The sequence below is a fragment of the Balaenoptera physalus genome, assembly GCF_965194825.1.
Source record: "Balaenoptera physalus genome assembly, chromosome: 3".
Classification (NCBI taxonomy): Eukaryota; Metazoa; Chordata; class Mammalia; order Artiodactyla; family Balaenopteridae; genus Balaenoptera; species Balaenoptera physalus.
This window is the reverse complement of record NC_138890.1, coordinates 17,645,034-17,660,628: the sequence shown is the minus strand read 5'-3', so window position 1 is coordinate 17,660,628 and position 15,595 is coordinate 17,645,034. Positions and strand designations below refer to the sequence as shown.

General features: G+C 42.4%; 1 long non-coding RNA gene across 1 annotated transcript in view; it reads left to right on the top strand.

Annotated features, from left to right (window-relative positions):
• Positions 1 to 15,595, top strand: part of LOC309657535 — a 27,805-nt gene extending 12,210 nt beyond the window's left edge. The window contains exons 3-5 of the long non-coding RNA XR_014261840.1: positions 2,542 to 3,147; positions 3,466 to 12,742; positions 12,837 to 15,595. This is a non-coding gene — a long non-coding RNA (uncharacterized lncRNA). The remainder of the gene's footprint in view (positions 1 to 2,541; positions 3,148 to 3,465; positions 12,743 to 12,836) is intronic.

Sequence of the window (15,595 nt, the reverse complement as noted above, 5' to 3'; positions counted from 1 at the left end):
GGAGCTGCTAGAGGCTCTGTGTTCAGAGGCAAAATGAGAGTGAAATTCTTCCAGACTTCACATGAGGGCTTGTTTCCTCCATAGTAAAAGTATGTGTTTTTCACAAGTTAGACGAAAGAATTTTTAGGCACAGTGTTCTTTCATTGTTCATAACTGACCCCAAGTGACTGAAGCAGGTAGTATTTTATTTCACATATAAGAATGCACTGTGTTTTTTTTATTGAGTGTAAGTTATATTTGTTTATGATGCATGAAGTATGTTGTTAAGAGATCTGTAATACTTCTCTTTGGAGAGGTACTTTAAAGCTGCTCTCAGCTCTCTGTGTAAACCCCAATAGGTGTGAAGTCCTTTCACACTGTGGAATTGTCCAGATTTCCATAAGAAAATGTACTTGTCATACACGTATGAGGACTAAGTTTTATACATATTTTTCTTCCAGTGTATGGAATTTTTACCCATGATTTGGAGTAGCTAGTGAAATGTTTCAGAGACTGACAAACCAATCCTCTGTATAGTTGTATGGAAAGCTGAGAGAAGCTCTGTGTTCAGAAGTGAAATGAGAGTGAAATTCTTGCAGATTACATGTCAAGGCTTCTTCCCCCTTCAAAAAAACTATGTGATTTTCACAAGATGGACTAAGGAATTTTTGGCACACTTTTCTTACACTGTATGGAACTTACTGCAAGTGACTGAAGGTGGTGGTAATTTAATTCTCAGACATATATAACAAGTGTTTTTCCAGGGCACTTTGAGTCTTTCCTCAAAACAGGGTTACTAACTGAGAATATAATCACTGGCCTTGTCAACCTACATGCAATGAAGAGTCTCCCATCACAACCAGAACCGCTTTGCACCAGGCTACCATACCAGTACAAAGTTTCTCCAACAGTGTTGTTTCCATGAAGGAAAATTATACCTTGTATGTGATATGGGCAGAGGTGTGTTCCCTGAACTTGCAAATTGGCAACTATAATTGCTAAGTGAGGTTGAGCTCAACTAAGTGTGCTCAATGCAATTGGAAGGTCAGGCCTTTCAGATGGCATAAATATGATTCTCACAGAAGGAATGTAGCCAATTGTTTCTGTTAAACTTCTATGCACTGTGTTTTTTTTTTTTAATAGAGTAGAAGATGTATTTGAAGTGTGATGCATGAATTATATTGTTTAAGAGATGTAATACAGGTCTTTCGAGGGGTAATTTAAAGCTGCATTCAGCTTTGTTTTTATACCAATAGTTGTGAAGGCCTTTCCCACATAAGGAAAAGGACTGTTTCCCATAGAGAAAATATACGTGTCCTACAGTGTAGAAGGATGAAGTTTTATACACATTGATCTTTCAGTGTATGGAACATGTACCCAGGATTTGGAGTGAAATGTTTGAGAGACCTCAAACCACCCCTATGAAAAGTGGCATCAAAAACTGCAAGAAGCTCAGGGTTCAGAGGCAAAATGAGAGTGAAATCCTTGCAGACTGCATGCCAAGCCTTGTTTCTCTCATTGTAAAATATGTGTTTTTCACAAGATAGGTGAAAGAACTTTTAGGCACAGTGTCCTTTCAGTGTTTGCACCTTACCCCAAGTGACCGAAGCAGGTAGTGTTTTATTTCACAGCTGTCTTTAACACTACGGTTTTACACGCTACTTTGAGTCTTTCCTCACAACAGGCTACTAAATGAGAATGTGATCAAGGGCCTCGTCAACCCGAATACAATGAAGAGTCTCCAGTTGCGACCAGAAGCATTTTGTACCAGGCTACCAATACAGAGTTTCTCCAACAGTGTTCTTTCTCTAAAGTAAAGTTATACCTTGTATGTGATAGAGGCAGAGATGTGTTCCCTAAACCTGTAAATCTAGCAACTGTAGTTGCTAAGTGAGGTTGAGCTCAACTAAGTGTGCTCAATGCGATTGGAAGGTAAAGCCTTTCTTCAGAAGCCATAGTTAAACATGATTCTCATGGAAAGAATGTAGCCAACGGTTTTTTTACCATAAGACAGAAATCCTGTGCGCTCCGTTCTTTCATTGTGTGGAAGATATATGTGAATTGTCATGCATGAAGTATATTGTTTAAGAGATCTGTAATACTGGTCTTTGGAGAGGTACTTTAAAGCTGTGGCAATTGGTGTGAAGGTCTTTCACACTGTGGAACAGGCCTGATTTCTATATAGAAAATATATGTATCATACAGAGTAGAAGGACGAGGTTTTATACAGATTGTTCTTTCAGTGTTTGGAAATTGTTCCCAGGATTTGGAGTAGCTAGTTAAATGTTTGAGAGACCTGTAAACGAACCCTTTGAAAATTGGCATCAAAAGCTGTGAGATGCTCCATGTTCAGAGGCCAAATGAGAGTGAGACTGTATGCCAAGGCCTCTTTCCCCCATAGTAAAAGTATGTGTTTTTCACAAGATAGAGGAAAGAACTCTTAGGCACAGTGTTCTTTCAGTGTTGGGAACTGACCCCAAGTGACTGAAGTAGGTAGTGTTTTATTTCATAGCTGTCTAACACTACGGTTTTACAGGTAATTTGAGTCTTTTCTCAATACAGGTTACTAACTGAGAATATAATCAATGGCCTTGTCAACATGCATACAATGAAGAGCCTCCCATCACAACCAGAAGAACTTTGTACCTGGCTACCAGTATAAAGTTTCTCCGACAGTGTTCTTTTCATGAAGGAACGTTATACCTTGTATGTGATAGAGGCAGAGATGTGTTCCCTAAACTTGTAAATCTAGCAACTTTATTTGCTAAGTCCTGTTGACCTCAACTAAGTGTGCTCAATGTGATTGGAAGGTAAAGGCTTTCAGAGGGCAGAATTAAACGTGATTCTCACAGAAGGAATGTAGCCAATTGTTTCTTACCATAAGAAAGAATTTCTGTGCACTGCGTTCTTTTATTGAGTGGAAGATGTTTTTGAAGTGTGATGCATGAATTATATGTTGAAGAGATCTATAATACTGCTCTTTTGAGATGTACTTTAAAGTTTTGCTTAGCTCTATGTGTATACGCCAATAGGTATAATAACCTACAGTGGAAGAGAATGTAAAAAAATATGTGTGTGTGTAACTGAATCACTTTGCTGTACACCTGAAACTAACACAGTATTGTAAATCAACTATATTTCTTTTTTTTTTTTAATTTTTATTTATTTGTTTTTTATTTATTTATAGCTTGTGTTGGGTCTTCGTTTCTGTGCGAGGGCTTTCTCTAGTTGCGGCAAGCGGGGGCCACTCTTCATCGCGGTGCGCGGACCTCTCACTATCGTGGCCTCTCTTGTTGCGGAGCACAGGCTCCAGATGCGCAGGCTCAGTAATTGTGGCTCATGGGCCTAGTTGCTCCGCGGCATGTGGGGTCCTCCCAGACCAGGGCTCGAACCCGTGTCCCCTGCATTGGCAGGCAGACTCTCAACCACTGCGCCACCAGGGAAGCCCCTATATTTCAATAAATATTAAGCTAATAATAATAAAAGCTAAAAAAAAATAAAGGGATTAATAAAGAGTCAATACCTGTCCTTCTCAAACTATTCTTAAAAAATTGGAAAGAACATTTCCAAACTCATTCTATGAGGCCAACATTATGCTGATATCAAAACCAAAAACACTTCAAAAAAAGAAAATTACAGGTCAAACATAAATATAAAAATCCTCAACAAAATATTAACGAACTGAATTCAACAATATATTAAATGGATCTTACATCATGATTAAGTGGGATTTATTTCAGGGGTGCAAGGAAGGTGCAATATCCTCAAGTCAGTGTGATACACCACATTAACACCCTGAAGCATGAAAATCATATCATCATCTAAATAGAAGCAGAAAACTTTTTGATAAAATTCAATATCCATTTATGGTAAAACCTATCAATGAAATGGATATAGAGGGAACATAATAAGGGCCATTTGTGACAAACCCAGAGCCAACATTATACTCAATAGTGAAAATCTGAAAAATATCCTGTAATGTCACGAACAAGACAAGGATGTCCACTCTTGCCACTCCTATTTAATATAGTATTGGAAGACCTAGCCACAGCAATTAGACAAGAAAAAGAAATAAAAGGCATCCAAATAAGAAGGGAAGAAGTAAAACTGTCACTGTTTGCAGATGCATAGGAAAAGAATAAAATGCATAGGAATAAATTTAACCAAGGAGGTGAAAGTACTGTTGTCTGAAAAATATAAGACACTGAAGCAAATTGAAGATGATACAAATGAATGGAAAGATATCTGTGTTCATGGATTGTAAGAATTAACATAGTTAAAATGTCCATACTATCCAAAGCAATCTATAGATTTAATGCATTTTCTATCAAAATACCCATGACATTTTTCTCAGAACTAGAATGAACAATCCAAAAATTTGTACATAAATACAAAAGACCCCAGATAGCCAAAGCAATCTTGAAAAAAGAATGCTCCCTGGCTTCAAACTATACTACAAAGCTAAGTAATCAAAACAGTATGGTACTGGCACACACACACACACACACACACACACACACACACACACACACACACAGACAACACACACAGATCAGTGAAACAAAATAGACAACCTAGAAATAAACTCATGCATATATGGTCAGTTAATCTATGACAAAGGAGGCAAAAATATACAGTGGGGAAAAGACAGCCTCTTCAATAAATGGTGTTGGGAAAACCAGACAGCTACATGCAAAAGAATCAAACTGGACTACTTTCTCACATCATACACAAAAATAAACTCAAAATGAATGGAAGACTTAAATGTATGACCTGAAACTCCAAGAAAAAACATGGGCAATAATCTGTTTGACACTGGTCTTAGCAACATTTTTTGGATATGTCTCCTCAGGCTAGGACAGCAAAAGCAAAAAAACAGGTGGGGCCAAATCTGACTAAAAAGGTTTTGCACAGTGAAGAAAACCATCAACCATTTGAAAAGTCAGCCTACTGAATGGGAGAAGATATTTGCAATGATATGTCAGATGAGGAATTAATATCCCAAAATATATAAAGAACTCATACAACTCAATATAAAAAAATCTGATTAAAAAATTGGGAAGATGACCTGAATAGGCATATTTTCAAAGAAGACATACAGATGGCCAACAGGCACATGAAAAGATGATCAACATTTTACTGAACTTAGATTGGGTCTGCTCACCAAATGCACAGCAAAGCCAGTCTGCTGACACTGAGTTGTACTGAAGGAAGGTACAGCTTTTATTGTAAGGTGCCAAACAAGGAGTTCAGGTCTTTTGAGCATGAGCTGCCCATTCTCCTTGCTTGGTTCCCTGCAATAAATGCTTTACTTTCCTTAACCACAACCCAGTGTCATAAGACTGACTTTGCTGAGTGTCAGATGAGTGGACCCAAGTCCAGGTTCAGTAGCAAATATCACTACTCATTAGGGAAATGCAAATCAAAACCATGGGATAGCACCTCATACCTGGTAGAATGTCTATTGTCAAAAAAACTACAAATAACAAGTGTTGAAGTGGATGTGGAGAAAAGGCACCCTAGTACACTGCGATGGGAATGTAAATTGGTACAGCCAATATGGAAAACTTTATGGCAGTTCCTCAAAAAATTAAAAATAGAACTACCATACAATCCAGCAATTACACTCCTGGGTATTTATTTGAAGAAAATGAAAACACTGTTTCAAAAAGATATATGCACCTGAATGTTTACAGCAGTACAATACTCAAGATGTGGAAGCATCCTAAGTGTTCATCAACAGATAAATGGATAAAGGAAATGTGGTATGTATACACAATGGAATATTACTCAGCCTTAAAAAAGAATGAAATCTTGCCATTTGTGACAACATGGATGAACCTGGAGGGTATAAGGCTTAGCGAAATAAAGACAAATACTGTATATTTTCACTTATATGTGGAATTTTTAAAAAACAAAGCAAATGAACAAATGTAACAAGAGAGAAAATTACTCAGATACAGATAATAAACTACTTGTTGCCAGAGAGGAGGGTCGGGGGAAGAGATAAAATAGGTGAAGAGAATTAAGAGGTACAAACTACAAATTATAAAATAAGTCAGTGGGATGTAATGTACAGCACAGGGACTATAGTCAATATTTTATAATAATTTTGTATGGTTCATAATCTATAAAAATATTGAATCACTGTGTTGTACACCTGAAACTAATATAATATTTTATGTGAACTACACTTCAATTTTAAAAAATTAAGTGAAATGGTAAGATACTTGTAATAAAAGGTGTTTCTAACAACCTGCTTGCCAGATGCATTCAGTAGAGTATTCTCTCAGTGAATGGAAATGATTCCTGTTCACTAAGGCATGTAGTGACATGGTTAGAATCTTGTAATAAAGGTATTTCTAACAAGCTACTTTGCATTATGCATTAAGTACAGAGTTCTTTCAGTGAAAGAAAGTGAAACCCACTATATAATGACTGTAAAGAGTTGTTTCAAAAATTGAACTAAAGATTTTTCTATAGAGATGTTCGCAGGTGTGTTAACCATGGTACTCCTTCAGTAATTGCAAGTGAAATCCATTCTTTAATTCATGTATAGTGTTACCAAGACTTGTCATAGTTTCTAACAAGTTAATTGCAAGATGTGTTTGATACAGTGTTCTTTCCGTGATTGGAAGTGATAGTCATTCTGTAACGCATATACTGAATTGTTTACAATACTTGAAGTAAAGATGGTTATAACAAGCCACTTGCAAGTTGCACCACAAGCACAATTTGTTTTTCAGTTCATGGAAGTGATACTCATTCTGTAATGCGTGTCATGATTGTTTAAGAGACATAATAAAAGTGTTCCTAAAAAGGTATTTGAAAGCGATATTCAGCATAGTATTCTTTCATTGAATAAATTGATATTCTTCCATAATGCATGGAGCGAAGTGTTTAAGAAACTTGTAGTCAAGGAGTATCTAACAAGCTGCTTGCAAAATGCATTTGCTACAGTGTTAGTGAATGAAACTGATTCCTGTTGTGTATTGCATTTGAGAACTGTTTAGAGGACTTACAATAAAACTGTTTCTGAAAACACTTGCAAGCTGTGTTCATTGCAGTTTCTTTCATTGAATGGAAGTGATACTTATTCTGTAACGCATGTAGTGATGTGTTTATTTTTAAAAGTAATAAAGATGTTCCTTTCAGCCTACTAGCAAGCTTTGTTCAGCAGTTTCTTGCAGTGAATGGAAGTCATACCCATTCACTAAGGCATGCTGTGTGTGTTTTAAGTTCTTGTAAGAAAGGTGTTTCTGACAAGACACTTGCAAACCATGTTTATCACAGAGTTTATTCATTGGATGGGAGTGATATTTATTCTGTGATGCATTTAGTGAGGTGTTTAAGAGACTAGTAATGAAAGTTTTTCTAACAAACTATTTGCAAGCTGCTTTCAGCATGGTATTCTTTCAGGGATGGAAATAGATTCTGTAGTGCATATAGTGAAATATTTATGTGACTTGTAATAAAATTGTTTCTAACAAGGACTTGTAACAACAGTGTTTCTTAAAAGCCACTTGCAATTTGTGTTCTGCATAATGTTCTCTCAATGAATGGAAATGATGTCCTTTCTGTAATGCATGTACTAAAGTGTTTAAGAAACTGTAATAAACGTGTTTCTAGCAAGCTACTTGCAAGATGTGTTCAGTTTAGTTTTCTTTCAGTGAATGGAAGTGAATCCCATTCTTCACTGAATATTGTAAAGTGTTTAAGAGACTAATAACAGTGTTCTAATAAGCCACTTGAAAACTGCATTCAGCAAGTGTTCTCTCAGAGAAAGGAAGTGATACTATTCTGTAATGCATGTAGCAAAGTGTTTAAGAAATTTGTGGTTTCTAACAAGCTTCATGCAAGCTATATTTAGCACATTATTCAGTGAATTGGTGTGATACCCATTCTGTAATGTATGTAATGAAATGTTTAAAGTCTTGTATAAAGGCATTTTTCTAACAGCAAGATGTTTTCAGTAGTGTTCTTCAGTGAATGAAAGTGATACCCCATGTGTAATGCATGTTGTAATATGTATAAGAGACTTGTAAGAAATTATTTTCTAAAACACCACTTACAAGCTGCATACTGCACATTGTTCTTTCAGTGAATAAGACTGATAACCATTCTGTAATAAATGTAGTAAAGTTTTTAAGAGATTTGCCTCAGGCATGGGCTGTTTGGTTAACCAGCTTTTTGCCCTAGGCATTTGGACTTGCCCTCAGCACTGGACTGGTAAGCCAGCTGTCCATCTGAAGCTTTCTGATCACCAAATTATTTGCCTTGAGTGCCAGGCTGCCTGGTTGACCAGCTGTTCTTCCAGGGCATCCCAAAGTTGACCATGGGCTCCAGGGTGCCAGATGACCAGCAGTTCTTCCCAAGCATCCCAGACTTAGAGTTGACCAGCTGTCTGTCCCTGGTGTCATGTACTTGGCCTCAGATGCTATGCTTTTGAGTCGACCAGTTGTCCATTCCAGCCTTGGCCTTCAATGTAGGATCACCAATTCAACCAGATGTCAATCTTGGGCATCCCTGAGTTGGCCTCAGTTGCCAGGCTGCTGTGTTGACCAGCCTACCATTTGGGGTGTCCTGGATTTGGCTTCAGAGAGTGCTGCTGGATTGACCAAGTGTCCATCCCTAGCATCCTGGACTTGAGCTGTGGCACCACGCTGCCGAGTAGACCACTTGTCCATCTTGGACTTGACCTCCAGTGTTGGGCTGCCAGGTCAACAGGGTGTCCTAGACTTGGCCTCCAGATTCAGGCTAATGAGTTGACCAACTGTCTATCTGAGGCATCCTAAACTTGGCCTCAGAAGCCAGGAAGTCAGGCCAACCAGCTATCCATCTTAGGTGTCCTGGAATTGGCCTCCAGTGTCAGGCTGCAATGTCAAATAGCTATCTTTCCCAGGCTTCCCAGGCATCCAACACTTGGTCTTGAGCTCTGGACTTTTGGATCAACCAGCTGTCCATCCTGGAATCCTGGACTTGGTCTTAGGTGCCTGTTTCCAGGTTGACCAGCTGTTATTCTGGTGCATCCTAGACTTGGCCTAATGCGCTAGGCTGCTAGATTGTCCATCTTGGATGTCCCAAACTTGGTTTCAGGTGTTGGGCTGCTAAGTCAACCAACTGTCTATCCCAAGTGTCCTGGTTTTGGCCATGTGAGCCAGGCTTCCAGGTCAACCAACTCTTTGTCTGATGCATTCTAACTTGGCCTTGTGCACTGGCTTTCTGGGTTAACGAGCTGTCCTTCCTCTCTGCCCCAGAATTGGCCTTCCTTAAGTGCCAAGCTGCTGGGTTGACCAGCTATCCATCCTGTTTCCTGGTCTTGGCCTCAGGAACCATGCTTCTGGGTTAACGAGTTGTTTGTCCCAGCTGTCAAAATCCTGGCTTCAGGCATAATGCTTCCAAGTCAACCAGCTTTTTGTTCATCTCACATCTGGTCTCAATGTTGGGATGCTGGGTTGATCTGCTGTCAATCTCAGGTGTCCTGGGCATCCCAGACTTGGCCTCAGGTGCCAGGATACTGGGACAACTTTGGGCACCAAGCTGCTGGGTAGTTCAGCTTTTTTTCAGGCATCCTGGACTTGGCCTCAGGCACCAGGTCTGAGGTTGCCCAGCTTGGGCATTCCATAGTTGACCTCACCACCAGGTTACCAGGTAAACCAACTGTCTGTCCCAGGCTTCCTGGCAGTCTTGGACTTGGTCTATAGTGCCAGGCAGCTAAGCTCTCCAGCTCTGTGTCTCAAACATCCCTGGCTTGGCCTTTGGTGACAAGCTTGGGTTGACCAGCAATTTGTCTCATGCATTTTGGAAATCCCAAACTTTGCCTCAAGCACCAGGCTGCCAGGCCAATGAGCTGTTCATTCTGGTGGTCCTAGGCTTGGCCTCTGCCTTCAGGCTGCTGGGTTGGACAGCTGTCCATCCTGGGCATCCTGGACAACCCTGAGTGGGCCTTAGGTGCCAGAGTGCCAGCATGACCAGATATCTTTCCTGGGCCTCCCAGACTTGGCCTCTGGCACTGAGCTACTGGGTCAGCAAGCACACAATACTGGGTATCCTGAATGTCTGAGACTTGGCATCAGGTCAGGCTACTGGATTGACCAGCTGTCCTTTCAGGATGTCCTGGACTGTTTGAGAGTCCCAGACTTGGCCTTGAATGCTGAGCTGCCAGGTTGATCATCTGTGCATCCCATGGCATTCCAGACTTGGCCTCAGACCCTGGGCTGCCAAGTTGACCAGCTGTCCCTCAGAAGCATCACAGTCTTGGACTCCTGTATTGAGCTGCATTGACCAGTAGTCTGAGGTGCCCTGGACTGGGCCTCTGGTGCTGTTCTGTGGGGTTGACCAACTGTGAATTCTGTGGCATAGGGAACTTGGTCTCAGACAACCAGCTACCAGGTGAAACCAGTTGTTTGTCCCAAGCATCACACACGTGGTGCAGTGTTGGGCTGCTGGGTCAACCCGGTAGCTATCTGGGGTGTCTCAGACGTGGCCTCAGATGTTGTGAAGAGTTGACCAGCTGTCCATTTGAAGTATCCCAGACTTGGCCTCCAGTGTTAGGCTGCCAGGTCGACAAGCTGTCCTTCCTGAGCACCCTAGTGTCCTGGATTTGGTTGGCAGGTTCACCAGCTCTTTGACCTGGGCATCCCAAACTTGGCCTCAGGTGCTGGTCTGCCAGGTAACTAGCTGTCCTGTTTGGGCATACTGGATTTGGCTTTAAGTGTCAAGTTTCTGGATCAACCACATATCAGTCCTGGGCATCCCATGTATCCCTGACTTGGCCTTGGGTGCTAGACTGTCAGGTAAACCAGCTGACAATCTTAGGAGTCCTAGACTTGGCATCAGGCACTGTGCTGCTGGGTTGACTTGGGTGTCCCGTGTGTCTTGGAGGGTCCCAGACTTGGCTTTGGGCACTGAGCTGCCAGGTCGAGTTATCACTGGCATCTCAGGCTTCCTGAACTTGGCCTTGGATACTGTACTACTGGGTCAACCAGCCATCCATCCCAAGTATCCTGGACTTGGCCTCTAGTGCCAGACTTTAGTTGACCACCTGTATGTCTTGGGCCTCCCAGACTTTATCTTGGGTGCTGGGATACTGAATCATCCAGCTCTGTCCCAGATGTCCTAGACTTGGCCTTGGGCACTGAGCTGCTGTGTCTACCAGCTGTTTTCCCTAGGCCTCGCAGACTTGGACTTGGGTGTTGGTCTTCTGGGTTGAAGAGCTGTTCGTCCTGGGCATCCCAGACTTGGCCTTGGTCACCAGGTTGCTGGGTTGGCCAGCTGTCTTTCCAGGGTGTCCCAGACTTGGCTTTTTGTGCCAGGCTGCCATGTCAACCAGCTGTCTGTCCCAGGCATCCTGGACTTGACCTCTAGTGCCAACGTGCGAGGAGACCACTGTCCTTTCCGGGAATCCTGGAGTTGGCCTCAGGCATTAAGCTGTCGTGTTGACCTGTCTGACCCAATCATCCTAGATTTGGCCTCTAGCACCTGGCTGCCAGGTCAATCACCCGTCTTTCCAAGGTGTCCCAGCCTTGGCCTTGGCCCTGGGCTGCCTGCTCAACCAACTTTTTGTCCCAGACTTGCCCTCTGGAATTGGGCTGCTGTTTTGACCAGTAATTTGTCCTGGGCATCCCATATTTGGCATCAGGTGATGAGCATCCAGGTCAACTGGCTGCCAGGCACCCTGAACTTGCCTTAGGTAACAGGCTGCTGAATCAAACAGCTGTCTGTCCCAGGCATTCCGGATGTCTTGGACTTGGCCTCAGGCATGGGGCTGCCCAGTCAAACAGATAACGTATCCTGGTCATTCAAAACGTTCCTTGGGTGCCTGTCTGCTGGGTAGACCACCTTTCTGGTCCCAGGAGTCACGAATTGGCCTCAGGCACTGAGATACCAGTTGGACCAGCTATTCATTCTGATCTTGGACTTGGCTTCAGGCAAAGGGTTGGCCAGTTGCCTATTCTGAATGTCCCTGTCTTGGCACTGGCACCAGACTGGGGGCCCAACAGTCATCCTAGTCATCCTGGAATTGGCCTCACAAGACAGGTTGCTGGTTTAACCAGCTGCTCATCCTGGGCATCCTAAAATTGACCTCAGGTGCTGGACTTCCGGGTTGAATACCTGTCCATTTGGGCATCCTGGACTTGGCCTTGGGCACCAGGATACCGGCCTGTCTAACCATCAGTCTTGGGCATCCCAAACTTAGCCTCTGGATTCAGGTTGCCATGTCAACTAGTAGTTTGCTTTAGACATTCCATACTTGGCCTGGGGCTCTGGGTAACCAAGTCAACCAGCTGTCCATCCTGGGCCTTCTGAACTTTATGTCAGGTGCCAGGCTGCCAGGTCTACCAGCTGTTTGTTCTAGGTATCCTGGACTTGGCCAGAGTTTCCAGGCTGCTGAATAGACTGGGCTGTTCATTCTGAGCCTCCTGGGTGTCCCAGACCTGGCTTTAGACTTCAGAGTGCTGGGTCAGCCAGCTGTCCACCCAGATGATCCCACCTAGGGTGCTGGGCTGCTGGGTCAATCAGTTGTTTGTACCAGTTTTCCCAGACTTGGTCTTGGGCACTAGGCTGCTGGGTTGGTGAGATATCCATCCTGAGCTCGGCCCTGGGTGCCAGGTTTCCAAGTGATCAGCAGTCTGACATGGGCTCCTGAGCATCCAAGACTTGGCCTCAGGCACTGGGCTGCCAGGCCAATCACCTGTTTGTCTTGGGTGTCTTGGGCATCCTGGACTTGGCCTTGGGCACTGGTCTGCTGGGTTGACTAGCTGTTTATCAGACTTGCCCTCCGGAATTGGGCTGCTGTTTTGACTAGTAGTTTGTCCCGGGCATCCCATATTTGGCATCAGGTGATGAGCATCCAGGTCAACCAGCTGCCAGGCACCCTGATTCTGATGAAGTCCATTTGTTTTATATTTTGTTGCTTGTGCCTTTGGTGCCATATTTAAGAAACCATTGCTAAATCCAAGGACATAAAGATTGGCCTCTATGTTTGTTTGTTTGTTTTCTTTCCCCTAAGGGTTTTGGAATTTTAGCTCTTGGATCCATTTTGAGTTAATTTTTGCATATGGTGTGAGATAAGGTTCCAACTCCACTCATTTGCATGTTGAAAACTGGATATCCAGTTTTCCCAACGCTATTTGTAGAAAGACTGTTTTTCCTTCATTGGATGGTCTTAATGCCTCTGCTGAAAAATCCACTGGCATGGGTTTAATTCTTAAGTCTCAATTTCTATTCCATTGATCCTGCAGATTGACTGAATTCGTTTGCTAGCTGTAACAGTTGTGTGTATGTGTGTGAATTTTTTAGGATTTTCTACATATAAACTTTTGTCATCTGTCAATAATTTTACCTCCTACTTTCCAATTTGGATGCTTTTTGCTTTGCTTGCCTAATTGCTCTGGCCAGAGCCTCCAATAAAATGAATGTTGAATAGAAGTGGTAAAGGTGGATGTCTTTGTCTTTTTTCTGATCTTAGGAAGAAAGCTTTCAGTCTTTCATAACTGAACATGATGCTAGTTGTGGGGTTTTATAAATGCCCTCTATCATGTTGAGGATGTTCCCTTTTATTTCTACTTATTGAGTTCTCTTATTCTGAAAGGGTGTTGGCTCTTGTCAAATGCCTTTTCTTCATCAGTTGAGATGATCATGTGGATTTTTCCCCCCTTCATTCTACTAATGTGGTATAGATTGCATTTCATATATCGAGCAGTACTTTAACCCCTGGGATAAATCCCACTTGACCATGATGCATAATCCTTTAATATGCTGCTGGATTCTGTTTGCTAGTATTTATCAAGGATTTTTGCATCTATACTCATGGGGGATATTGGTCTCTAGTTTTTTCTTGTGAGATCTTTGTCTAGCTTTTGTATTAGTGTAATGTTGCTCTCACAGAAATCGTAAGTGTTCCCTCCTCTTCTACTTATTGGAAGAGTTTAAGAATTGGTGTTAGTTTTTCTTTAAATGTTTGGTAGGCGTCACCTGTTTTGTAATTTGTGTGCTTGTAAGAATTTTCCCATTTCATCTAGAGTATGCAATTTGTAGGTGTATAATTGTTCACAGTCTCTTATAAACTCTTTTATTTCTGTGGGGTTGGTAGTGTTGTCCCAACTTTGTTTCTGACTTTATTACTTGAGTCTTCTCTACTTTTTTCTTAATCAATCTAGCTAAAGGTTCATCAGTTTTTTCATTTTTTCAGAGAAACAACTTTTAGTTTGTTGATTTTCTCTATTGCTGTGTTGTTCCCTATTCTATTCATCTTGGTTCTAATATTTATTTTTTAGATTTACTTTGCTCTTTTTCTGGTTCACAAAGGGCATCTTCTAACTGACTCTTGGCAATAGCCAGCCTCAGGATCACCCTCTCCAGGGTGAGCTAAAAACTTACAGACTAGAATGGCCCAGGCCAGACAGGCACCGTGCTTCCAACGTGACAGCCCAGGCCACCTCCAGGCTTGTTTCACCACTGAACCTCTTCTGGCTGGGTATGACACCTAACAGTTGACAGGCTGACCTGGACTCCCGTGGACCTTCTTACTGCCTTAGGTGCCTTCTGCTCTCTGGGAACCAGAAGGCTAGTTAACTTTAGCTGAGGAGCACTGCCAATGGGCACAGTGCCCTGCCTGCTGCCAGATATTGCCCTCTGTACACTTCTCTCATTCCTTCACAGTTGTCATCTGTGCCCACAGGCATCCCAGAGCACTCACCCACCCAATGGGTCTGACAACTTCAGTTCTATCTTCACGACTTACAGCACCTGCCTATTACCCTCCCAGGGGTCCTGGCCCTGCCTCCCACCGCGTTCTCAGGCTAGATTCCATCATCAAGGCCAACTGAGAGTGATGGACTTACCTACCCCCCTCCCCCAGTAGAGGAGAGACCCCACTTCACATACCTTGCTCTTCACCAGGTGAGGGACAGCTGGGTCCCATTGATGTTGTCTGGTGCCACTGCAAGTGCCAGGCACCAAGGACTTTATGAGACCAGAGGAGATGGGGTCAGTGGGAAGGGAATAGTTCAGAGGAGGTGAGAGGGTGATTGATTTTTTGTATAAAAGGTAAAAAAAAAGAAAACGTTTACTATTGTGGTAAATAGCAAAACCTGCACTGGAATATTATATTAAAATCCCATTTCTACTATAGCCTGGGAGTTGTGGTTTTGTTCTTTCATTTCTTGTGTTTAAAAAGAAATAGACACCCTCTCTTCATTCAATAAGTCTTGAGGGCCATCAGTTTATTGTATGTGGGAGAAGTAGGAAGGGCCAGCTACCCTTCTCTGAAGGACATGCCCAAGTCCATCTTTCACAGAGATGTTTGTTTCAGTATCATTAAACTGGGCAAGGAGCTGAGAAAGCCCCTCAGAACTTGGGGGACTTGGAGGTTGAAGGTACTTTCACAGGCATAGCAACAAGCACTGAAAACTGGGCATCTGTAAAAGTAACTCTTGCCAGGACCATTTCCTGCCCCAGGACAATGGCTGCTTTTCTACACTGGAGAGAGCTTTCTGCTTCTCTTGCTGAGGTATCTTTTGACTACCAACTGGGAAACTGTAGGTCAAACTCTGGAATTCTATAAGCCCTAAGTGGGGAGAATGGTAAAAAAAAAAAAAAAAAAAAAATACAA